The following is a 24,721-nucleotide window of genomic DNA, read 5'->3' on the forward strand; positions in this document are numbered from 1 at the left end:
GTCATGTGGGGTTTAGAGTTAATTTGATTTCCACCCATTAAAATTATATGTTCCACACAGAAGAGTCATAAAGGGCCCGTAAAAGTGAGAGCACACTGAATGACTCTGGCAGTGGGGCTGGCTCAGGGGTGAGGAGCAGCAGGCACAGGGGCAGCACAGGGAGCCCTCCCACCCCATGGCACGAGGCGGCTGTGGGCTGTGCAGGCCCCCAAAAGTCACCCTGGCTCCACTGTTTAACGTGAGCCCAGCAAAGCAACACAGAGAACAGGATACAAACCACCACAAAAAGCAAGGGTATGAGTGGTATTTGCCCTTCTTCCCCAAAATTGCCAGATCTCAGCAGGCCAGGGCTGGGTTGCAGGGTGGGATGTGCTCTAAGTGTGGCGCACTAACTGCCATGCTCTTGAAAAGCAGCTGCTCCAGCTTGCCAAGGACTGTGCCTTCAGATGATGTAAATCTGCTCAGCTGCATTGAGCCGTGGTAATTTACACCAGCTGAGGGATGGACCAAAGGCATTTATTAAGGCTGCAGTGTATTTAAGAACAAGTAAAGATCAATAGTCCAACAAATATTCATTTCACATCACTGCTTTTCAGAAGAGAGGTCAAATGGATCCTTACACATTTTTTTTTTTCTCTCTAAAATTTCAAGCAGAGAAAGTTGGTAATTAAATCCCCTTTGAAGGAAGCACTGGCAATGAAGAACAGGCAAGAGCTGGTACTGCACAGAAGCTGCAGTTGTGGCTCACGGGTGGCATTAAGGGCTCTGAGAGAGCAGGACTTATCCCTTGAACTGTCTTCTGGGAAGCCTGGCATCTCATCAGTGACAGCCCACTTGGAACGAGTGTAACAAATGAACAGTTCAGCCTGTAGGTCCCCAAATAAAGCAAATTGAACTCTGGACATGTAGAAATCAGTACCTTTCCCTGGCTATTTTTCATTTTAATGTACATGAATTCAGTGAGCTTTGTATTGGTATTGCTCTCTGCCTGGCTATAAGGAAGAAATATAAGTGGCATCACAGGGAAAAGTATTCTCACGAGATTGCCATCCTAATTATGCAAACCCAAGACAACGTTAAGATTTTAATGAAATTTCCAAGTGTATTGACATTTTCAAACACGACATGACAAGGCTGACTTTGGAGAGGGATGCAGTGATTCCTGGGGAGAGAGCACACACAGCCTTCAACTGAGCAATCATGCCAGACCTTAGGACAATTTGTATCAACAATGTGCCTCATCAGAATGACACAAGGAGTTATATCATCAAAATGCCTCCCTTAGTGAAGGAGAAAGGGAAGATGGAACACCATATGTTGGGAGCTAGAAATCAGGGGTGTTGGTAATGGTAATTTCCTGAAGCTATAATGAACACTCAAATGAAAATTTTAGGTCAGGCTGCATTCCAAAATATGGAAAATTATTTGTCTTGCAGGGTAATTTAAAATTCATCTCACCATATCACCAGCAGACTGCTGTGGTTTACTGTGTTGATCTGTTCTCTCCATCCTCTTCAGAGCACAGCCCAGGCAGCTCTGCTCTCAGTTTACAGCAGGGAAAAAAAAAAGCCATAGGGCTTTAAATTTTTAAGTTGGTGTTTTGAAAATACTGCTGTATGTATTAGGCTTCTCCTGTTTCAGAGGCCCTTTCCTGGAGAGTCTTCCAACAGGAATATCATTTACATCAGCAAGGCTTTTTGGCAGTTTTTCTTTTTTTCCTTTTTATAACCATGTTGCAGTGAGACATCAGTTTAGGCAGCCAGCTCTGCAATAAAACTGACAACAGGTTTATTCTCCTGCTCCTCATGGGACCTATAGGAATTTTAGAAAAGAAAGCAGGAGGGAAGGAACAGCAAAAACATGTGTGTATGATCTGCTCTGTCCTAGCACACCAATTCTGCTGTTTCCAGAGTGATTCTCATTCTAAATTCCAATGTTTTTCTTATGTTTCATTAGATATTTATACATTTGAATTACTCTGCAAAGGCAAAATATACAAAGCAGAGGCATTAGGAGGTCCTACCAACTTCAGTGCTGCCAGGATTTTACCTTTGGGGTCAAACTGCCCATTGTCCTGTTCTTGTCAAAGCCATGGAAACACCAGGGCCCTGGAACATTTCTGCCAGAGGGAATCCCCCAAACAGCATGGAAAAGATTTTAAAGAGAAAAGCAAATGAAACGCAGGCTCTTCAGATCATTGTGGAAGAAGCTGTTATCTCAGAAGGAAGTTCCTGAACCCTGCCCTGGCTGCTGTGCCTGCAGTCACACAAGTTCAGTTTCTGCTCCTCTCCCTGCAGGCACTGGGAGCAAAGACCTAGTTTTCTTTGCACTGGGTGAAAAAAGAGTAATTTTTTTGATGACAGAAGGGTGATCTTCCCTTCCTCACCATCAGATAAATGACTGAAACTCCTGAGCATGCAAAGATGGTTTGGGTTCCCACTTAACCCTATTTTAACCCTTCACGATTCTCCAACAGACAGTGGTGAAAAGAGCAGTAAGCACAGCACCCAAGAGGCACCAGAAGTTGAACCAGCAGCCTGGGAAGGTCTCAGGGCCTGGAGCCAGGGGTTGTATCTCACAGATGAGCTGCCTGTGGTGCACACCAGCATGCTTGGAACAGACATGCTGATAGATTACAAATTCCACCTTGATTTAATGGATTTAGTCCCAACAGTCTAGGACATAATTAAATCTTTATGAAAGGATTAATCCATCCTTACTACCACGTATTTATCATCTCTAAACACTCACAGACATTGTGTGTGTGTGTTGGGGAGTACAGACACTTACATTTATTTGGAGAAAAATGCTGTTTTATGAGCAGGAACCATTTGCAGGTTTGCCGAGGCTCCAAAGTTTGTATCTCAGAGTCAAATCCATTAATTCCAGCTGCAAACAGAGGCCGTGCCCAGATGATGGCGCCTGCAAATCACGGATCCCTTGGAAATCATCATTAGGTAACTCGTTCTGGCAGGTTACACATTGTGGGCTTTAGGGTTTATTGCAGAGGAAAAGAGAAGTCTTATTGTATTGCAACCCCTCAGCCACCAAACCCCCAAACATTGCAACCCCTGCCTCCCAGTCCCCAGAAACCATGGGCTGTGTTATGGTGTTGTGTTAAATTAGCTTTTACAGCTACCTTCCATTTGGGGAGTTACAGCACCAGAATAAGATATAAGAAAATACAAAGGGTTTAGACTAAAGATTCTCCACCCCATGGGAAATGCATAATTCAAGGTATTTGTAAATGTGTTTGTGATGTGCTGAAAAGCTGAACTGGAACAAAATAAATAAAGCCAAGCAACCAGACCTGAGAATCCCAATCCTTGATGGAAATCAGACAGGCAGGTTTAGGTGTATTTTTGAGGGGATTGTAGGATTTGGGTCAGCTCACTGAAAGGCTGCCCTGGCCAGCAAAAGCCTCACACCAGGATGAAGCTCTGAGTGCTCTGTGCCAGGCAGGGACTGCCTCTTATACAGGACAGCTTATGTTCATTTTGGGAGGGGTGAGGGAAGTAGAGCTATGGAGAAAATAGCAGTCTGGAGGGAGACAAGATTAATTCTAAGTGAATCACACATGTTTCAGGGATTCAGGGTCTGCACACAGAGCAAAAATAAAAAGCTTCAGACCTGGTGTCTGAAAATCAGCTCAGCAAAGCATTTGAGTTTGACTGCTTATCTGGGACTGGTGTTTTCAGAAACCAGGCTTCTCTCTGAGCATTACCTCAAATAGTTGGATACACCAGAACAGCCAGCATGCAACAAATTGGTGAGAAAATCCTGTTTCCTAATATGAAGATGTTTTATTTGAATTTTGTGATCATTGCTAATAGAGGTTCAGGTTTAACACACCGTTTCCTCTAAATGTATGTGTTCAGATACATAAATGTTAATTCTGACCTTTGTCTACTAAGTACATCTAATTTTCCTCACATATTTCAGTCACCTATAACAAATTACACATCCCTTCCAACTCTCTATGTTCAAATGTCCTTCTAAAGATGCCCAGAAGAGGGGAAAAAAAAAAAGCAAGCTGAGGAGTGAAGATATGCCAAATTGATTGCAGATTTGGGAGCATGGCCACATTGTCTGGATTGTGCCTTTAGGAAAAAAAAAAATCCCAAAAGGAAATAATGAAACACCCCAAAACCAAACTTGTGAGCATTTTTTTTAGCAGAGAGGACTCTTCTACAAACTTTCAGGTTTGCTATTTGCGGGTCCACAGAAGTATCACTTTTTCTAGGTCTTGCTCAGCTCAGTATTGAGAAATCCCTAAATCCCATGAAGCTCAAACATCCCAAGACTTCAACACGAAGCTCCAACCAGCAGTTCACTGTTAATAAAACAGCTGGAACAGCTGCAGCTCCAGCCTCCTGTCAGAGCTGGGGAGAGCTCCAGGTCCTTTCTCTGCACCTTCCACAGCCCCTCTCTGTGGGATGTTGGACCCTGGGCTGTGTCCCATGGGAGGACACCCTCCTTCCTTCCTGATCATGCTGGGGGCCTTGCATGATCAATATTCTTCCTGTGGCTGAGCCCTCCCAGCTCTGGGAGCATCTCCTCAGAGGCCACCCAGCCATGGGTACCGCACAGCAAGTGCGGCAAATTCTCATGGCCTCGCCCTCAGATGATTTCCAGTCTATGTTCTACAGAATCTCATTTCTTGCTCAGCACAGCCTTGTGGCTGGTGGAGCTTTGCTCAGGCTGGGGGCACAGCAAGCATTTCCCAGCTTTCCTGGTTGGGGTACAAACAGCATTCATCCTAAATATGATTTTGGGTTCAAGATATGGAGAGTTTTGAGGGTTTTCTTCATATGCTTGGGATCAAGATTCTCAGCATATATGATGACAATTGATTTAAGGATTTAAGGCTGACTTAAGAAATCTTGGATGCCAAGAGAGACAGAGCAGATGGAATCATTAGGAATGACAAAAGCAGGAGCATTTCCAGGTAATCCTGTGTGATGCTTGATTAATAATTACAGACAACTCTGGTTAAAGAAACCCTGCTTTAAAGATTAACATATTTTTATCCTAACATGTTTTTATCTATACATGTGAGTGCCATGAACAGGGCCCATATTTTCTGACTCACCCCCTACAAACTGGGCACCCAGAGAGTCAAGGGGACTCTCCTGACTCTTGAGGTTCCCAGGGCCATTTCAAGTGCCAAAACATCATTGTGAGGATTTAAAGATAAAACCAAAAAGCCTTGAGGAATGTAGTTTAAAGACACAATCCTGTTAACGTCTTACTGTGAATTTCTTTTACTAACACGAATGATAGATCTATTAAATAATTTCCTCCTTGTAAATGCTAAGAATAGTTTAGTCCCAAAATGGCATCTTTGACTTCTTTAAACATTTCTCTCTTTCTGTCTAAGTGCTAGGGATGGAAAAAAAAATAGGCTATTTCAGCAACTAGAAAAGTAACTATTTGGGTTTAAAATTAATTCTGAAAGACAAATTTAACCAAAGTGACTTGAGAGGTGGATCAGAGGTCTGGTTGAAAGCCCATGATGAATGTCTGAGAGTTGTGCCAAAGACTGATTTCCATCAGCTCAGTGTGGATCCAGATCTCTTGGGCACTCCAGAATAAAAATGATCTCTGATCAGCAAAAGCAATGGAGAAATCCTGCTTGTTATTTGTTGGTGTCTCTTGGATGATCTTTTAAATAAGAAACCCTCACCTAAATCACACTGAGGTTTTAACTGCCATAAAATTCATTAGACTGGGGAGGATATGAGGGGGATCATTAAGTCCATGCCAAAGCAGAGTTCAGAAGTTATTAAAACTATTACTGGGAATACTCCAACATTAGTCTCTTGCATTTGACTATTTTCAGGAAAACATACGGGAATTTAATTATCTTTTTCTTTTTGGACTTAAACTCAGTCTATCACAGGTTAGAAGTCTGTCAGTAGGCTCAGGGATTTCTAGTGAAGGAAAACACACAGAGACAGACTGAGTAATCTATAGAAATTAAGGATTGCTACAGAAAATCAGACTGCAAAACTCCCAGTATTTGTCAGAAGTGGTCAGACATTTTTTTTAGTGCGAGCAAAAAGGTTTTTAAAAGATTTCCAAAGACTCAGTTCCCAGTATTTGGCAATAGCTAGGCTTCTTTAGTCCTGTCCCCAAAATCCCTGGTGACTGAGAACAGGAATGTCATCAGGAGAGCTGAGCACTGCCTGTAGTTAATGCAGTGCTGAGGGAGAGCACACGCAAAGCAAGATCAGAAAACTCAGCTCTAAATAGAAATATCTGCATTGATAGAGGGAATTAACTTCTTTCTATTCTGCCTTCACAGAAATCAGCCTTACTGGACTCTGCAAGCCAGCCAGCTATTGCAGGAAATGCACTGTCCTGCCTTGCAGCACACAAATACCTGAAATGCTGCTCCTGGGCACAAAGCCATGACAGAGCTTCACATCCCCTGGCTGGAGTAATACTGACATTAAAATAGGTGATATGAGTGAGATATTCAATTTTTCAAAAGCCCTGACATCCCCCAAATTAATGAAACACTCCTAGGGTTTGGCTAAGGCAAATACAGAATCAAAAACAGCCATCAGGGCTAGCAAAGCAGAAATATCTAACTCCCAACACATGCTGGAACAGAGCACACATTTATTCATACCCTGTTAGAGGCTCAAGCAGGAGACTCGGATTTTCTGCAACTTGTGATTTATTTGTGAACTGAAGGCTAATATATTCTTTAGAATAAAGAAAAAAAGTGTCTCCAACCCCCTCAAGGTTTTATTTGCTTTTCAGCAATCCTGGTCTTACCAATCAGTGTGTTCAAGCCAACTTAAAATATCTCCCAGTCAAACAAACCGCAAAACAGCACTCCTCCAGCTGGACCAGCAATCTTTCCCTCTTTGTTAAAATTTTTGACAATAAACCCATCATCAGCTGCACAGGATAGTGAGAGAGCAGGTAAAGGACCAGGCACAGAAATTCTATTATTAACTAACTTTCTCAGCTGTAAGACCTAGAAGGGACAACAGATATATTTTTGCTCCAGATGGTTCCTCAGAGGAAATCTGGAAATCCAAAAACTAAGAACAAAAGGATGAAATGGAAAAAAAAAAAGCCTCACAAACTAAGCCAGTAAAATACAAATAGGCTACCAGGAAAAAGATAGATATCTGTAGGATGTCCTGTAAAGAGGTGGAAAACCTCAATGTTACAGACACATAAAGCTAGACCTGGATGAGACAATGCCCTTGAAATTCTCATTGTAGGAAAAAAACTTGTTTTTTTCTCAGCTCTGCTAGTGCCACTGAGGGAGGGTGCCACACAGGCAAGGAAGATTCAGGTCTCCTCACATCTGAATGGTGAAAATGCTAAAGCCTCAAGATCTCTCATGTTCAGGAAACCCATATTATTACTGGTAATGAAGCATGAGCCACAAAAACAGCTTGACAAAGAGACCCAGCTGAGCTTGTGGGTAGGCACCAAAACTTTGTGGGAGAAATTCCTCACTGTGGTAGGGAATGGCACTTTCTGAAAACCCCTTTTCCAAGGTGTTGCAGCAGCCCAAGGGCAGCAGGAGCTCAGCAATGCTCCTGAGCAGCTCCAGCCCTGGCTCAGCTGCAGGGATCCAGGCTGGGGCTGGGTGCCCAGTGCTGCCCTGCAGAGCTGCTGTGCCCAGAGGGGAATTCCCTGTGCACACAGCTGGCCCAAAGGGCAGTCCTGCAGCCTCCAGGATCCAGGGAAACACACACAGGAGGCTGTGCTGCTCCCCTAAGGCACCTCCATGGCAGTGCAGCATCCTGCTGCAGGACATACCATGCCAGTGACATGGATGAGGAAATACAAGGAAAATTTGCAGCAATGGACTGATTCTTTCTATGAGAGATGTTTCTCCCCTGGTAATAACAGTTGCTCCTACATAATTCCACTCTTTTTTTTTTTATTTTCAGTACAGCTCCAGCCCCTTAATGGGGTGACAGACTGTGCTGTCTGTATTAGTCAGCAGTGGAGCTCAGAGAGTTGCTTTGCCTGGTGATGCCAGGGCTCAGTGTAATTCCTGCAGACATCCTCATCTGAAAACACCTCGGGTGACAGTTTGGCAGGCACACTGGCATTTCCAGCTGAGTCCCTGCTCCTCCTCTTTGAACTTCAGCACTGCCTAAAGCCACTCAATGAGACAGAAACCCCTCCACAGCAGGAAGGGTGTAAACTACATGAGGACTATTCTGTGTCTCTATGCCTTGATAAAGAAAATAAACTAAATGGGGAAGGGGAAAAGGAGGTACAGAGAGTGTGACCATCTCTGGTCCTTGGCTGTTGTCTTATATATTAAGAGTTCTTTTATCATTATGGTGCAAGGATTTTATATCCTCAGAATTTCACACCTCCTTGACGTTTCTCATAGGCAGCTCCTCTAAGCACTGACTGTTCTTGGTCTTGCAGCAGCCATCTGACTTATCTGACTCCAGTTCCCATCAGTCCACTCTTTTATACCACTTATTTGCTACAGGTGTTGCCAGTTATCATCAGGCCTGCTCCTAATCTTTAGTAATAGGGTCCAGCTGCAACTCATTGGGGGATAAGATTACATTCTACATTACCTTCATTTATTCATACTGTGTTCCCCTACACTTAGCAGGACACAGCTTTCTGGCACCCTCTGGCCAGGCCTGAAGGGATGGTGGAGTCAGAGCTGCTGTCCCAGCCCTGCATGGCTGCTCCAGGGTGGCACCCACACCCCGATGGTGACATCTGTGCTGGGCTGAGTCCTTGTCTCCATCTGGCTGCTCACTGCACATGCTGGGCTCTCAGGTGAGAATACACTGCTCTCACACACTTCTAGGAGTGCTGCATTTTTGGCACCACCAAGTGTGGATCTTGCTTTAGAGACCTGACAGCCCAAGTCAGGCCTCTCTCTAATCTTCCTATTCTCCTTGAAAAGTAAATGCATTTCTATCTTTAGAGACCACAGAGGGCACTCACTCCAGCCTCCTGGTTCCCACTTGCTGCAGACACTTTGAAAGACTAACTCCTGTTAATTAGAGAAAGATAAAACAATTCAGGCTGCACTGCACCTTGCAAGAGCAGGTCTTGCCCTGGCCCCTTCCAAAGGGGGAGAGGCTTTGGAAGTTGATTTACCAGACACGTTCCCTGACTGTCACTGGAGTTAAACCAGACCCCATTTATTTTCCATGCCTTCTGCAAGCTATGTTCCCAGGGAAAGGAAAGTAACATATTGATAACAGCAGGCTCTGTCACAGGGGAGGATCCAGAATCACCCACACGTTGCCTTGAAAACAAACAACCCCCAAACAATTGATCAGTCACTGCTAGTACACAGGCAGTCTATTATGGATAAAAATACAGGTGGAAAAAATTCATCAGGGATGTGCAAATACCTTTATTTAAATTCAAGTGCAGTAAAGCAAGCTTTGCTCCTATAAACAGGAGTAGTAGATTATGGATGCATTTCTTTCAAGTCCTGGCAGAGAGGGAACGCATTTCCAGGCTAGGGGAGCCAGAAAACTGAGTGATTTCCCTGTTGAGGCTGGGATTTCTGAGATGGCTTAACCTGACTGCCAGGAAAGGTGGAGGTGCACCACAGACTGCTGTATAAATTGCTGCTCTGGCTCCCCTTGTGAAAGCTGAGCACAGCCCCCAGGTGAGCTCTGCATCCCACAGATCCCAGCACTGCAGGGCCCCTGGAGAAGCTGTGCAGCTCAGTGCCAACTGCAAACACACTGTGCTCAGCCTGAGCAGCTCTCACTGGATATGGGAAGTGTTAAATTAGTTTTAAAAAAGCAGCCTATGGAAAAGACAGAAGGAAGGGTATGAAAGACATCTATGCATGCATATTTATGCATGAAAAAAAAGAGAGAGCAAGACCACTTCAGCTCCTCACCTCAGCTATCACTACCAGCTCCTTCCCCACCTTTTGCAGTAGGTGTTTGTTGTCTTACATATTTCAACAATTCTCTTATCATTATGGGGCAAGCATAGCACCAGAGTTTCATACCTGTTTGACGTTTCTCACAGACAGCTCCTCCAAGCACTGACTGTTCTTGGATCTTGCAGCAGCCAACTGACTTCTCTTCCCACCAATCCACTCTTTTATACCACTAGTGCTTATTGGCTACAGGTGTTGCTTGTTATCATCTGGCCTGCCTCTAATCTTTAGTAATAGGGTCCAGCTGCAACTCTTTGGGGGCTAAGATTACATTCTATATTACCCATACTGTGTCCTCCTACAGGTGCCCATCTGTGTGATGCACTTCTCAAAGGAAAAGCTGACTCTCCTGTTGACTCACTAAACCTGACTCAATATTGTCCTAGAATCAAGCAGATGTTGCTCTGAATAAAGAAATATATTAGCCAGGCTTTTCAATCCAGAGCTAAGAAAAGAGAGTGGCCACAGTGCCTTTTGGTTTTAATTTTACCCTTTCCAGCTATGGGCAGGCAATACAATGTCCAATTTTAATTTAGTCTCTGCACTTAATTTAGTCACTGCTTACCTTGATTTTCACATCATTGCTTTGGGAGGTAAAATCCTTAAGGCTTTCTCAGCTGAACAATAAAATTTCAATGGCAAAGCCAGACCATGGCTGTACAGCTCTGCCAATTTTTACAGACATTTCTGCCTAAGAGAGAAAACACTACAAAATATCTCAGATAAAAAGGAATCATGACAAGAATTTACTCTCTTCCTTGCAATAGAAAAGGGGGACGCAGAGAACCTGAATTTCAAAAACTCAGGTAAACAACAATAACTAAAACCACTTAATATTATTCAAGGCTCAACTCAAAAAAGTGAAAGAAAGATGTCAGCACTTTGACTTTCCTTCTCGCTCCTGCCCAAGCAGAGTTGCCCATCTGTGCTGGCTGACCTTGGCCAGCTGCCAGCCACCCACCCAGCTGCTCTGCTGCTGCCCTCCTCAACAGGAGCCCCCGGAGCCCATCCATGCACAAACAGTTCAGACAGCTCACAGTGCTTGGTGGGACCCAAACTACAAACTGTGAGAGGCTCTCATGCAGTGACAGAAGAGTAGGGTTACCACAAAGCATCATGTGTACACACACACAGCCGCAGCCCCTCCTGTGCCCCTCTGGGGCTGTAACCCTGAAATCTGCACAAAGATTCCTCTGGGGGAGGTACAGTGCTCTGGCACAGGAGGCTGGCTTTGAAGCAGACTTAGAGAAGGTATAATCCATCTCAAAGTGTGGCTGGTTTCAGAATATATAAAATCTATGTAGAATAGAAATTGTGGAAGTGACAGGGAGAGAGAACATTTTCAGCATGGAGAGTGAGAACAAAGACGTCTCATAGGTTGCTACTCAGAAGGCATTGGCAGAATACAGTGGGTGTTGTTGTAGCCCTAAATTATTTGGAGTTGATTTTTTTTTTAATTTTAAGAACAGCAAATCAATATAAAATAAGACCATGCCTACAAAAGGCACCAAAAGAAATGTATCACATTCTATTCAATCAGGAAAAGAAACACACAGTCTGCCAATTTTTTTATGCTTACTATTTTCAGTCCTAGAGGTTTTTGCAGCAATATCAACGTCATCAACAATGTATGACATCAACTGGTGACTGCTTACACTTTGGTGCAGGCAGATGATATACCTCGAGTTTCCCTGCTTGAACTCCATTCCCTCTCTGTCTCTGCAATATCAGAAACAGAAAAGTACAGAAAGTTATTGCAGTAAAAGTCAATATAGGGGGAAAGCAGGTTTTTCACTTTAGCTGAGAGAACGGGGTCCCTGATGAGTACTCACAAGTCAGCAAATTCTGGGATGGCTTCCAAAGGCACAGGTAGGTGCTGGGGCTCATAAGCCAAAGGTAGTCAATAGCTTGATTGCACCACTCTTTAAATAGTGACAGTCCCACTGAGCTGAATTGCTGCTCAGGATGGAGGGGCTGGGAGCCATCTCCAGCATCTCTGACATCAGCTCTTCCTTCAGATGAACAAATACTGGACACCCCATCAGCCTTATGGACACAAGACACCTGCTCCTGGCCATGAAGAGCAGGGTGAGGAGGAGCTGCAGGCAGTGTGGGCTCCAGGCAGAGCCACTCTGGAGCAGGTTCACCAGGAATGGGGGTCATGGACACTGAGTCTGTCCTCTGAGGACACACAGGGGCTGCAAGGATACCTTTGCTGCTATTTGCCTGCACTCCTTAGTCATGGCATGCCTGACAGAGGGGCACCATTTGGTGCCTTTTGTCCCTGGTGCAGAGCTTTTTGTAAAAGCTCCTTGTAAAGTTATTTGTTTGAAAACAGGATTTTTAAATAAAGATGGGAAAATCAAAATAAAACCACCATGAAAAAAAAAACCAACAAAATCTCCCTTCTCCCTGCCAAATCAGCCTTGCCTGGCTAACAGTGAGGTCTTTCTTTGTTTTGGTTCAGACAATTTATTTTCCAAGAGCTATACTTTACACAGAGAGACTTCATTCACATATGCAATTAAACATTGCTTTCCTGAGCAGAAGTGGCCACACAGAGCATGCTGTCAACACATCCCTGCAAGATTTCTCCAAGAGTTCAGCAGAATAATTAGCTTTGGTACCGTTGCACAGTAGTTTTTATCTATCAGAGTTTTATCTTGCCTTCTCTCAGTGGTGAGTCTGAGAGAAATTCTGAACGTTTGCCTCATGGGTCTAATCATCTTATTGATGCTCAAAGCGTTCAAATGTGATCTGCAGCCCCTTCACTCTTTGACATTCCAGTTCTTAAAAAAAAAAGCCAGATATTTTGGCAGGTGCTTAGCTCAGACTTGTTCTTTAGGCTATAAGGCTTTTGCCTGTCTAATTAGCTGTGGCAAAAAAGCTGAGAATGTTGACAATCTGGGGATGTGAGGTAATAAAAAATAGATTATTTACCAGCAGCAAATTAAGCCCTCTAAGAACCAGTGTGATGAGTTGTGCCCCTGTGACAATTCCCTGTGGCACACAGATACCACTGTCTCCATCTGTCTATCTTGTGCACGGCGTACCTGACGGCGTGTTTCTAATCTATTTTCCCATGCACAAGAATTGATCCACCAAAGCCTTCAGAGAGTGAAGAAAGTAACCTTTCTGGTGACAGCAAGCAAAATCTGTCTGCTTCCAAAGATGATTTTTCCCAGTTTCCTTTGGGGCAGTGCAAATAATTGGCCAGAGTGGCCAAACGCTGCTTGGGACTGGAATAGTTGTGCTTCAGGTTTGAGCTGGCAGGGAGCAGCATGGAGGAAAAGGCAACTGTGGGTGATGGATGAGGTCTGGCTCCTCAGAAGCAGGAGAAGCAGCCCTCAGGATGTGCCTGCTCTGCTCCATGGCAGTGCCTGCCTGGCTCTGGCTGTCGGGGAGCCAGTGGGACAAACAGCAGCCCAGACCTGGAGACAGGAAAACCCATCTGCCAGAAGTTAGCAATGGAGGGACATGACTTCTTGCCTAAGCACACTGTCAGCAAGGAGGAAGCTATTTGTCACAGACATCTTTTTATGGAAAACCCTTTCCTTAGGATTTTTCCTCCTGAGAAGCTGAGAGGCCTGAGGAACAAAATGTAAACAATGATTATCTGCTGCTGTGGAATGCAACAGGTGCATCTGGGATTGGGCTCATGTGGTTGTTTCTAATTAATGGCCAATCACAGTCAGCTGGCTCAGAGAGTCTGAGACGAAGCCTTTGTTATCATTCCATTCTTTTCTATTCTTAGCTTAGCCAGCCTTCTGATGAAACCTTTTCTTCTATTCTTTTAGTATAGTTTTAATGTAATATATATCATAAAATAATAAATCATACCTTCTGAAACATGGAGTCAGATCTTTGTCTCTTTCCTCATCCTAAAACCCCTGTGAACACGGTCACAGCTATTAAAGACAGTGGCTCATTAGAGTAGCTACTTTTATTTCAGCCAGTTTACTCCTAATGACAATCTGCCTTGGCTTTATTCCTTTTTTACCCCACACTACTTTGCAAATTCCTCTCCCAGAATGTATTTTAAGGAATGGGATTCTGGAATGTTTTTTTGTTTACTCAAACCAGGATATATGGATTTGGGAGGATACTATATGGAACATATACTGTCTTCTCATCCATATTTCTTTAGGAATGGATTAGCCACACTCTCCTGTATATTGTCCCCACTACCTTGTTAGCATAGGCATTAGACAACCCTTCAGGTCCCCTTGTAAGCCAGTGCAATAATCTGATGTAAAAAGAATGGCAGGAAAACCCCTCTAGGTTACAATACTTGCTGTCATAATATCCCTTACTCCAGAAAATGCTGGATCCATCCTAGGATCCAATGAGTGGTCATGAATTTCAGGTTATGTGCTGCAGGGAGTCCCAGAAGTCCAATTCTTTGTCAATGAGCTGTTATTGTAAGAATATTATTCTGCTTCCTAGGGAATTTGTTAATCAATATGGGTAGAGCACATGATGTGGTAAGGCTTGTACACTTCATTTCTGTGGGAAGCAGAGACTACACCAGATCTTCCTCTGGAATAGTCACACCAAGGCAAATACAGCACTTCAGTAAAGGATACATGGATATGGATATGGATATTCTGCCTTTTGAGCAAAGGCTGCAAATTGTGCAGCATTTTCAGCTGTACTAACTCCCTCATGTTTTAGCTTGTCTCATCATCCTCAAAAGCTAAATACAATGTCAAGGTTTATTGAGAAGATCACAAAGCAGTTTGCATTTCATAACAGCTGGGGATGTCTGCATGAGTTCAACAAACTGACACAGACAAGTTAAAACCCCGTTCACACATCTATGCTAAATTCCAGCAGAATTTACTCCAAGGTTTGGTCTGAAAGTTATTCAGCTAAATCCTTGCAGAGATGGACAAGAAAGCCAAGTGCAGTTCTCCCCATCCAGGTAAAAGGCTGGAAGTATCAGGAATCTCCTGAGTGTGATTATTGCTGAGAGGCTGTCGGTTCCATTTTAGAGATCAAAGATGATACAGAAACATTCTGTAGCTCTGTTCTGTAAGCAGTGTGCAAGGAACAGCTAGGTATAATTTATTTTAGCAGATTTCAGAAAGGGATTGAACATTTTTGTGGAACAGGACATCTATAAAAACAAATAAGACTGATTATAAAATGCTCATGAGTGGACTGTGGGTATAAACCTCACAAAAATTAGGAAAAGGATTTTTCTATTGACTTCTAAAGGCTTGGGCTGGATGCTAACAGGCATCAATTAAGATGAAGCCTTCTCTACAGATAAATTACCCATCATTTTCTGCTAGTAAAGGTTGTTACATCTCAAACCAATTTATTTTTAATAAGAAAGGACCTGAGGACAGACAAATTTCAATATTTGGATTTTTTTTTGTGTAGAAAAAAACCCCATATTCTATTTAATAATATATGATATTTTGTTAGATATTTACTGGAATAAATTTCACTGAATCTGCTGTCTCCCTGGTGATCACAGTTGGTAGTAACCATTACAAGCACAGAGAACATGTGAGCATACAAATTCCTGTTTGATTTTCAGCTGTTTCTTCCTGAAAATACTAGAAAAGACTGAAAAAACTAACTTTCCAGTATTACAATTAATTTGAAAGGAACTTAAGGATCTATGTGTGTTTTGTAAGGCTTTAAAAACAGATACTGACAATGAACTTGGCAGATTTTTAGAAAGCTTCAATATAGGGAAAGAAAAAAACATTAAAAGAAGCCTGTGCAGTTTAGAAAGAGAAATAAAGTGTATTCCTTATATCTCTTTCTCCTTCCAATACCCAACACCACATTACACTGCACTGCAGAAGCCAAATACTGAAGCAAATTACCTGTCAAGGGGATTTTATCAATAAATAATTGAATTCAGCTTTCAAGGAGGGCCAGGGCTGGGACATTTTCCCCTAGAACTGCAATGGTGCCTTGTTCTGTGCCCTGCAACTGCTACTGCAGCACCAAACCTCCACCAGGGAGGCAAAGACTTAGGTAGGGAACAAATTTGGAATTAAGGAAAAAAAACAAAAAACAAGGAGAGAGAGAAAAAAAAATTGTGTTTTTTTATTCTGGCTTCTTGAAGTTATGACTGTGCATGTTCATCTGTTCCTGATACCCTCAGATCTGATCCACACTTATCAGGAGCAGGGCTATCAAATCAAATCCTCTCAATCTCCAGTACAGGAAACCTCAGTGAGGAAAGAGATCTTGCCAAGGGAAAAACAACAGCCTGACACTGCATTTGTTAGGCACAAAGAGTTCCCACACAAGGGGAAGGTGTAGAAGGTGGGCAGAAATGAGAGTGAGTGCAATACAAGCTTGGGAAGGAGCCTGCATGGTCCTGGGCAGCAGGGAACCCAATGGGATATAAACCTATTGAAAAGCAGCCTTCATTAGGGGCACTGCCCATGGAGCTGCACGTTTGCAATTTGGGAGGAAATGGGCTGAAACTGTAACATCACAGCAAAAAAATGGGCTTTAACACAGGGCTTATAATGGGTTCATAAAAAAAAAATACAGCTTCTTAAAGGTGCTGGATACAATTCCAGCCATCATGCCCTTAGTGCAGCAGGTATTCCCTGAGCAGGATGCCCAGAGCCACCACACTGAAGGTGCTTTGGTTTAAATTGCAGCAGTGGTCGCGTTTTGCCTGTGGGGAAAATCTCAGGAGGGCAGAGTGGGAAAGCGCAGCACGGATGTTCTGAGAAACTCAGACCAGTGGCTGCAAAGCCACAGGCAGGGCTGTGCTCCTGCTGAGGCAGGGAACTCGGGTTGAGTGGGAATAACTCCATCATCAGGGCTCTGATTGCATTTAGGTAAATTTTAAAGTTTTGCCTGACTCAGATGAGCTGCCTCAGCATTTCACCCTGAGCCTTTCCCAGGTGCTTCACAAACAGCAGAGAGTAAAACAGTAGCTCCTGAAGAGTCATTTGTGACTCAACAGGATCTGAAATGTTGTCTCCATAAAAAGCTTGTGCTGTCCCTTCAGCAGAACAGTACATGCCCAGACAAACCACCAGGTTCCAGATTCCAGTGGGGATTCTTCATATATCAATAAGTGAAACACACTGGGGAGGTTTGGGGTGTGATGCCCTGGAAGAGCCACTCATTCCTGCTGATTTTGTGCTATGTGGCCCATCACTACTCCTTTTTAGTTGTTTGTTTTTTAAATTTTATAATCCCCTGGTAGCTGTTTAACCTGGCTGTTGGCCATTTTTCCATTTAGCATGAACAGTTTTGGACAGAACTTTTCAAGCTGGCATGAGCACTTGTGGACTGGAGCCACACACACAATAATTACACTCACATTCCTATTTTCCTGGTGGTGTTTTCCTGTCCCTTGGCCAAGGGTGGGCTGTGCTGGCACTGTATCTTCAGTAGCTGTGACACTTCTGATATGTGCCCTATGGAAAACTAAAGACAAAATCCTCTGAACCTAAAGGAAGACAAACTTCTCCAGACTAAGTTTTCAACTAGTCTCAGATATCCACTGCAGCAGAATGTATTAATTTTTAAAGTGTCTGATTTTAATATATATAACACATCTTAAAAGAAGTTGGACACTTACATAATTAACATTAAAATTTATATAGATTTGAAACTAATGGTTACACTAACAGCAAAAATCACAAAGAAAGAATAAAAATCTAAACTGATTTAGGCTGTGTCAAGTATCAAGTTCTATAGCAAAATTTTTAGCAATTGTAAAATATTTTCTTTTGTGTGCAGGTTTTTTGAAAATGGTTTCTACAGAGTCTCTTTCAGCTCTAAGTACATGCCAGTGTCACATTGATAATCTCTGAATCAAACAGGCCACTGATATCATGCAGCAAGGCCACTCTGACCTAAGAAAATCTGAATTTCCAATGGCAGACAGCTCACCACGAGTCATCTCTTACAAGTCAAGCATTTGCAGCCATCAGTTCTGGTGCAGAGAACAGCTCCCCATAACATATTTGTTTTCAGGAGCTTGTGTCGTGCAGGTTGAGAAGAAAGCCAGGATCATGTGGAAGAGCAATGCCTCAGTTCTTGCCTGGGACGATTTCAGGCAGGAAAGGGATGAAGGAATAGGCAGAAGAACAGCTGGCAATGACAGTGACTAAATCAGGCAGCAGGAGAGGAAGCTGCCACCTTAAGCCCTGAGGTTTTTTCACTCCCACATACTTGGATGCAGGGGAACACCTGAAATCAGTGTCAGATGGGGCACAGGGGATTTTAAAGCCACTGAGATGCTGCAGACAGCAAATGCAATGCACAGCATTCCCATTCTCCCACTCCTTTTCCTCTTTGCCCTTTTAGGGAACATTAAGTAGCAGCACAAAGAATTTCTGTGTGACTGAAGTGAAGCACTGCTTAAAGAACAACTATAAAAACACCAAGACACAGTGATGAAAAGGATTTTGGAAGAAAGATCCTTAATTTGAATGGAAAATGTCTCTAAATCCTTTAAGCTGCTTTGAAAATCTCAGCCTCCATGATATGGTTTAAATCTAAGATAACAGTGCTAGTCTGAAATTAGACAGAACACAACCTTACCAAAAAGGAAGAGGGATAGAAAAAAAGCCAAATTTCCCCCGAAGTTTGCTTGTTTGTGCTATTTTATTGTTAAAGACTTGATTTATTTTGAGGGTAACCTGAAAACCTGAGCCTGTTATTTCAGTGTGGGAAGCACTTTGGAGCAGCAGCTTCAGGCCACAGGCAGTTCCCAGATAAGCACCACAACAAACGGGCTGCTCCTGGGGAGCCAAGCTCATAGCAGAGCTTTAAGCTGGGCTCAAAGGAGTGCTTGAGAGAGTTTGAAGCACCTGCAACTACATGGGAGGCTCTGGATTTGGAAAGGAACTTCATTGTCAGAAGATTATGTCGCTGCCTAAAACAATTTAAAATGAACTAAGCGCTGCAGCAGGGATTCAAATGCTAAAAAAGAAATCATGGGATTTTATTTCTACAGATGCCTGCTGCACTGTGAGCTAGAGTGCTCTCACATCACTCACTGGAATGTAGCACACAGATATACACATCTACCTAGAGCTCTCTTCTTATTTATGTGCCTAACTCTGCTGGCAAGAAAATGTCATCATAAAATTCACTGTTTAAAAAAGGGGGTAAAAAAAGAAAGGCGGCCAAATGTTATACAGAGGGCACGGATGAAGATGTATTTAAAATAATGTGGAGTGTGAAATAACCAGGGTGGTAAGTATTAAAGCTCCTTAGAGAGGATAGAGAAGAGCACAAAGAGAAATTTAAGCTTCACTTGTGTTGGAGGATTTATTAGTTCTTGAAAAGGAAGATTTCAAAGAAACTAGTAATGAATGAGGGAGTAATTACATACTGAGTTTGCAGAGAATAAACTAATTATAAAAATATGGTATGTTGTAGGCCATCTGCCCCCCAGAAAACAACTGAATTGTCAAATTACTGAGCCAGAGATGACACATTATAATTATACTGTTACTATGCAAGATTTTAATACAAAAATCCAACAACGTTTTCCAATAACCACCATTTCTCTTTCTTGTTTGAAAATGAGAGTCATTATATGCTATCATGAGACTTGATGCTGCTTGTCAGCATCCCAATGTGTTGGGATGACTTCATTACCCATCTTTGAGGAAAGAGAAAACCTTGTGACAAACCCATGGAGGCACATGCCAGAACCAGCTCAGGAAATGAGGCACTTCCAACCCAATTCAGAGCACAAAGGAGTCACCTGATCATCTCAGCCAAATGATTTCATTCTGTGAGTAGGTGCACAGAAACTGAACAGAATGCACCAAGCTGCATGGGTGCCCCAAACTTCTGCCTTGCCTTTGGACCTTATTGATCAGTGACAGAGGTTGTGTTTCCCTGCAATCTGTCTGATGGCAGAGCCCTTTCTGTGAGAATGCTCACTGGAAATCCAGTTTAAAACCTAGTTTTGGTATAAATATTATAAACCCCACCATTCTGGCTGCTTTAGGACCATAGACCCTTCCTGGCAGCAAAGATATTTGGAACCTGCAGTCGACACTTAGCCAATAGGTGAAAGGAATGGTGAAGGTAGGAGGTTTCAGAGATAGGAATCAAATGGTTCCAAATAGAAAGGCTTCATTTTATGTTGAAACAGGCTTAACTGTTACTTTTCCCCCCTTTCATGGTTTTTATGAAGCTCTGCACAGTAATTTCCATTGCCTAAGATCATCTTTCACATAATTTAATTCTGCCATACTCAATGGCTCTTTGGGATTTTAAGTCTCAGCAGACTTTCAGTTCCTAATGGTGAGTGTTTTCTTCCCTGAAGAACACAAAGATGATATTCAAACAATCAGCAGCTATTGCTAATGTGAAAAATGAAGGGGCAGAGAGAAAAGGTACAGAAAACCAAAATCCATGTGCTCATGCCAGGAGCATCTTAAACACAACTGGGATTTTACTTTGAAGCTCTGCACAGCTATGAGCCTTTCACCCTCTCAGAGCAGATTTTAATGAGTCACTCACATTTCCCCAGATTAGCAAAGCTCTCTGTTTCAGGTGAGCAAGGAACCCTATCAAAGACAGCAAGGTCCTCTTGCTCTTAGAGCACAGCTGCTCATGTGCCTTCTTGGCTCCAAACACTTCAAAAAAGGCATCTAAATTCTGAAACATGAAGAAAATAAAACCAGATAATTTTTCATCATCTACTTTTGGTCCTTTGAAAATCCAGGTCCACAAATTTTTTTAGTGCCAAATACCCCTGGGAGAATATTTCCATTGGCTTTATTGGCCTCTAGATAAGAACCAACTATAGGCAAATGCAAGCAGGAATGAGAGGTAAGGATTTTTTTAAGCAATGTGGTTCTAACCCTAAACTACTTCCTACTACACCTAAGCAAAAATCTGCTTTATTTTTCTTCTCACCAGTGACAAAAAGTGGTAATTTTCTACTTCTATGATGCATCTGTAGTAACAACCAAAATTGCTTACAAAAGGAAAAACCCACAAATATTGGAAAGAGTTTTGGTGATATTTTCAATTCCTGACATACTAAAGTACAAGAAATTAAAAAATCTCAATTCATGCATAAGGTCTTATATTAAAAAAAACCACCTCCAAACAAATAAAAGTCAGAAAAGAAAGAGGGGGCAAAAAGGAGAACATTCAAAATTTTGGGATTTTTGTCCCAGTGCCCCCCCAGGCTCAGAGGTCACTGTTAGATGCACTCAGGCAATAATTATATTTTAGAGCTGCTAAGTTATTCACAGAACAGTATTATTTTCACCATCAGGGGAACAAACTTTTAAAATGAGTGTCCCATAACACAGTTACATGTATGTTTTTGGAGCTGGGGTCAAGCCTAAATGACCCATACTGCAGGACAATGCTCCCCGTGCTGCACAGCCACGGCTGCAGTGCTGCACGTGTGAGGAGCAATCCAATGTCACCAACCCAGCAGGGCCCTCCCTGAGATTAATTGAAAAACAAACAACCAACCAGAAAAACCCTGAAGAGAGATTTTCCCCATCTCAGTATATTAGAAGAGGGATTACTCCTGACAGCAACTTGAGAGAAGAAGAAATAAAGGACAGAGAAGGGGGAAGTCGTTTGCAGCATTCCATCAGTATGCAGCATCAGACTCTTAATTTGCAAAAGCTCTGCTGTGGAGACATTCCAGCATCGCTGATGGCCACTTTGCTTCCAATGACTGTAGCTACTGCAGATGAAGTTTAACGACTTCTGTAGTTGTGGAAAGATTTCCCCAAGTGAAAGCACTTGTTAAAACTTTGTTTCCCCACTCGTAGGTCGCTCAGACAGAGCACACACAAAGGGGAATCCATTTCTGTGATTTTTGTCAGGGCATGTCCTCTTGGTTAGTATACAGCATATGCTCAGATGGCTTTGATTAGCTTTAGCTCTTTTGGCGTGTGCAGGAGAGGCACAATAACTTCAATTGTGTCGTTAGCTCCATCTCAGAGCAGCTCCCTGTGAAACACCTGAGAGGTTCCATGATTTAGACATAACCCTTTTCCCTCATTACTCCAGCCCCAGTAGCAGGAGTGCAATATTGTCTCCCACTGATCTGTATTAGCTGAAGCTTGGCAGGGAAGGAGGTTTGTATGGGATCAAAGCTCCAGCCTCCACTTGTCCACCTGCTCCTGGTCAAAAAAAGAGGTCACCTGGCTGTACTTTTAAAATAAACTCAGTACTTAGTTAGCTTGTGGTAGCCCAGGGAATATTTTAATTTCCTTTCACAGAAACAGAGTGGATACTGCTGACCTCCAGGAAAAAACCAAAAAAAAACAACACTACAGCTATATTAACGCATTTTAAAGCAATCTTCTGACTTTCCAGTAAGGCAATATAAAGTAAGGTTAAAAGTCTCTCAACTACTTTACTCAATACAGACTCAATTATAGAACTACTAAAAATGACCAGGTCCTGACAGCATCTCTGTTGTAAAAGAGGAGCTGAAAGCAGGCAGTGCACTGCAGGCTGACAGTGGCTGTAGAGTTAATAAAAAACACTCCACACATGCCCAGCCCTGTGCTCTGCACCTTCCCTACACGTGGTGAACGTGGAGTGGCATGAGCAGAACCCCAGGTCACCGAGTTCCTCTCTGCTGTTCTGCCCCAATGGGTTTAACAAGTTCTTTTCTTTGTTGTTAATGCCAAGCAACTGCTACCAGTATCACTTCAACCTTGAAATGTCTGCTTAAAATGCTGCTCTTCCTCCAAGTAAAATCATTTTGATCAGATTCTGTCCTCTGCGCTTCTCATCTCTCCCCTAAACTGAAATGTGAAACATTTAAAACAATAAAAATCACTGTACTGGAAAGAGGCACTGTTTATTTTTCGCACACTGCATGCAAGTGTACAGCAGACCTTTAAGAGTTCTAAATTCATTCTGACCTTCTTCATCGGTTATTTACTTTGAGCCTTGAGGAAATGCTTAGCTTAAATGGCCTTTTTCCCTTTCAGAAATCTAATCTTCCAGAAAAATTCCACTGGACAGCAGGTTTTGTAATGGAATTACTGTAGTTAATTCCTATCACAGCAGTTCCTTAATGAAAGGCTGGAAGAAAGTCAACAGGTACTGTATTCTGTAAAAGGTGCTGTAAATATGAGTGTCATAGTTCAGAAAGGTGTGTCATCTCCCCATCAAGATAATTAATGGTCTCTCAAGTCACACAATTAAAGGTTGCAATAATAATCTATAAGATATCTCCCTTTGTTTCCCAATTAAAACTTTTCAGACTAATTAAAACCATGCTTGTGTCATGCAGCGTGGTGGTTTCCAACCGGGGCAATAAAATAATGGATCTCAGCCAGAGAAGATAAATGCCTGAAAAAAAATTACCCATTTAAGCACCATCTTATGTCAGCATTGATCTATGAAGTTTTGCTTCACATAGTGGAGGAAACCATCTTCTCTTTAAGGTAACCTGCAGTCATTTTCATAAAAGCTGAGAGCCTTGCCTTTTATTAGTTCTCTTCAGGGAAACCTTTATCCATTAAAATCCTGTAACCAAGAGCCAAGTGCTTGGGTTCCACAGAACAAATGAGCCCAATGTAATGTCAATTATACAAAAAAAAAAGAGATAAAGATTAATTAAAACTCTTCCAAAGTCTCTTCAATATCATTGTCTGATATGCTTGCTATCAGCAGACCATGTCTTCCATCTGGCAGCTTCAACAATATAACATTCTGAGGCTGTTCTTAAGGTAATTATATCAAATATACTAAATATGATAGGGAGCAATTGGTATTAGTTTCAGATTAATCTCTGCACATTCTGGCATTCCAGTTCTGTCCTCAAAGACTGAATTTGCTTTCACTGTGATCAAAGCAATTTGATGGTCAAGAGGGCTTCCCCCTTTCTGGTTGGCTTTTTGTTCTGTTAGATGGGATTATATGGGAATTCCATGTTCCAGCCCTGCTGGGGCTCTCCCAGAGGAATCAAAGGGGCAGGACACAGTCACCTCATCTCTGAGATGAGGCTAAGAAGGACAGACCCCATTATCTACACCCTCAAAGGTGTCCTGTACCCTTTTCTGGCATTAGTGTAATAATTATTAGACTTAAACTCCTCATTGCCCACTGCAGAGGTCTGGGATTTATCATTCTTGTGGAACATCAGTGGAGTACAGCAAAATCACAGCACTCAGCAGTTATACCCTGAATGACTTCTGTCTCCATTTCTATCCCTGATCTCACTACTTAATTAGTGGTAGCTAATTACTGTGAATAGCCTTGCATCTTTAACTAAATGAATGTGTGTAATCCTCTCAGGTTTTCTATTAGAAAAAGGGAGGCAGTTGGTGGTATCACACAGATAAATATATTGTGTGGGAACTTCTACTTGGCAGATTGCAGGAAATTTGTGCCCACCTTCTGGAGACATGGGTCAGCAGCTCTGGGACCACAGTGGTCAGCAGCTCTGGGACCATGGTGGTCAGCAGCTCTGGGACCGTGGTGGTGAGCAGCTCTGGGACCATGGTGGTCAGCAGCTCTGGGACTGTGGTGGTCAGCAGCTCTCTGACCATGGTGGTCAGCAGCTCTCTGACCATGGTGGTCAGCAGCTCTGGGACCATAGTTGTCAAAAGTTCTGGGACCAACCATGGTGGTCAGCAGCTCTCTGACCATGGTGGTCAGCAGCTCTGGACCATGGTGGTGCTGAGCTGAGAGCTCGAGGGGGTGAGCTGAGGTGATGGCGCTGGTGGCTGCTGGGTGACACTGAGGACAATCAGACCTTGTTCCCCTCTGTGTGCAGTGCATCAGGACAGGAGAGAGAGATCTGAACCTGCTGGGAGGAACCTCCCCTTCCAGAACCACAAGCAG

At 42.9% G+C, this 24,721-nt stretch overlaps 1 long non-coding RNA gene across 1 annotated transcript; it reads right to left on the bottom strand.

The window, feature by feature from the left end:
- Window positions 1-682: 682 nt before the first annotated feature.
- LOC132081156 (uncharacterized) lies at window positions 683-10,034 on the bottom strand. The gene is made up of 3 exons (XR_009419642.1): window positions 9,992-10,034; window positions 2,791-2,922; window positions 683-1,765 (listed from the first exon to the last, which is right to left on the bottom strand). It is a non-coding gene; the product is annotated as an uncharacterized LOC132081156 (long non-coding RNA).
- Between the last annotated feature and the right edge of the window lie 14,687 nt (window positions 10,035-24,721).

This window comes from Ammospiza nelsoni, chromosome 17 (genome assembly GCF_027579445.1).
Source record: "Ammospiza nelsoni isolate bAmmNel1 chromosome 17, bAmmNel1.pri, whole genome shotgun sequence".
Classification (NCBI taxonomy): domain Eukaryota; kingdom Metazoa; phylum Chordata; class Aves; order Passeriformes; family Passerellidae; genus Ammospiza; species Ammospiza nelsoni.